Below are 2,464 nucleotides of genomic sequence, written 5' to 3' on the forward strand. Positions count from 1 at the left end.
TAAGCACATTTTCAAGAGCTGTAGGGAGGCTAAGATGCCAGTTGCATTTTAACGATATGGTGCATTATCATTCTTACTGTAGCCAATTCTCTTTTAAATCATTGCAGTTTCTGCTTTAGCCTCCAGCTATAGAATTCTTTTCAAACCGACAGTGAATTTGGCAGATTGCCAAGAGAAAAATAAAGGTGTTTTGGTCCACCAAAGTATTTTGAGTCATTCTTAGTGATACAGTTTTCTTCTCTACATCTGCAAAACATTTTTTTCCTGAAGTGAATTTTCATGTGAAAAGCCTCCTTAATAATCACCAGTATTGTTTGTTTCAATGCAGTTATTTGACTGCACCCCTGGGTGCTTGCAAAATAAACAAGAGAGTCTTCTAAAGAGTTTTAAAAGTGGCAGGTGCTTAGTCTGTGCCCTATTCACTTAGTTTGCAGTGACATTTTTGTGCTAATCTATAGACAAACAAGAGACAGGTGACACACAGCATCAAGTACAATGTGCTAAGTCGACAAACTTTGGTCTAGATAAGATGTTTGTGCTGCATATGCCCACAGTGGCAACACAGATTTATAGTGCTTATTTTGAAGTTGTGCTCTCAGCACTGGCAATATCACAAATTTTAAATGCTTATAAAGTGACTGAGAATGAAGTATTTTGGGGGGTTAGAGAATTCGAAGAATCTCACTCGAATAAAAATCTGCCAATTCCTGCAAGCAAAGCATGAATTTCATTTTATTTTTTTTTTTCAGTATTGTTGAAAATGCGAGCATTAACTAAACCAGATGGTTACATGTAACTGAAATAGAAAAATGGTGTCTCTGAGAGTGTAGCTATGAATAGAATGTATTCATTATAAAGTAGCATGTCCATGGCACTCTCAGTCTAACAGTATTGTACAGTTTATTGCATTTAGTAATATCTGTACTGCTTTAATGTAAAAGTGTGGCTGACTGAGAGAAGTGCTAACAGATCTTAGCAACACATGGAAGCAGGGTATGCATCATCCCTTTCTTATTTTACAGTCAAACTCATCAGGATATAAGCTGAGCAACCAGCTCGAAGTATTTTAATGATCTTCTTTATAAGGAGAGGGGATGAGATGGGAGGACAGGTAGACAGAAGATAGACTTCTTTTTTTTTTTTAATTTTAATTAAAACAGCGAAAAGGTTAGGAAAAGCAGTGTGTGTGTGTGTGTGTGTGTGTCTGTGTGTGTTGAGGTATCAGACTGGCTACATGAAAGTTCCACTTTATTTAAAAATGCCATTAATTCAGATGGATTCCTTGCTTTAGTTGCGGGAGAAACAGGCCTTAGTAGTTGCAGGAGAACATGTATATTCACTTCCATTTGTACCCTACTTGTCCCTGATATCAGAAGATACAGAGTAACCTATTACACTATCAGTGTCGCTGCCTTTACATGTGAGGCCAAGTATCAAATTGCTTTCCATAACAAAATAAGAGGGGAGCAGTAGTGTGCACACACAGCTGTGTAGCTTTTGTTGTGCCTCACATTCCTCCTTATCATTCTCAGTGGGAGCTGTAGTTGATGGCAGAAAGGAATGGGCAGGGGGGTTTGTTGCTGTAATAGAAGAGAATGGCAGAGTTTTTTTTCCCACTGATTCATCTAGTCCCAACAAATGGGGCCGGTCTGGGGAACCAGAAGCTGAGTCTATGTAGATATAACACAGAAAGTTTGTGAAACTTGGTGCATGGTATGAGCAAAAAGTGTCATCGGACCCATCCCTTTACATCAGAATACTGTATCTATCCCAAGGACAATTCGTCCTTGGAACTTAGGCATGCTTTCTCAGCCATCCTTTGCAACTCTTGTCAACTTAGAATCCATTAGTTTCTGAGTGATTTTCAAATATACGTTACAAAAAATAGAATAAGATTAAAAATGATTCTGTTCCAATAATTGAATGTTCTGTGGGATGTGTTTCCCCAACTCCACTGCTGGGGCTGGAATTTACCCTTAATTCTGGGAAACATGGGGTAAAATGTTACTATTTTTTAAAATCAAAACACAGCTCAGAATCTGATGTGTTTGAATTGTAGATGAGCAGATGCTTAATTATCATCCATGTGCTTTGAAGTATGTTGGTTTTCAGTATGGAAGGGAATAACACAGATGTAAAATCTTGCTTTCCATGTAAGCACAGATAAAATCATATTCCCTAAATGAAATGTAAGAGAGGCTGCTCTTGAAGATATGTGATAATCTAGACAATAGAGAGGCAGTAGATCTAATTTTCTGGACTTCAGCAGAGCATTTGATAAGCTACCACTTGGGAAACAGTTAGTTAACCTGCAAAAGATTGGGATTAGTAGGAAAAATGGATGATGATTTGGGAAGGGACAATGGCATGGAGGTTTTATGTAAGAATTGCTAGTGCAGTAGCCAAGGTGTTGGCTGCTTAGAAACTAATGTATGTTGTAGGGTTTTTTTTTGTTTGGTTTTTT

Source organism: Meleagris gallopavo, chromosome 13, assembly GCF_000146605.3.
Source record: "Meleagris gallopavo isolate NT-WF06-2002-E0010 breed Aviagen turkey brand Nicholas breeding stock chromosome 13, Turkey_5.1, whole genome shotgun sequence".
NCBI classification, from domain to species: domain Eukaryota; kingdom Metazoa; phylum Chordata; class Aves; order Galliformes; family Phasianidae; genus Meleagris; species Meleagris gallopavo.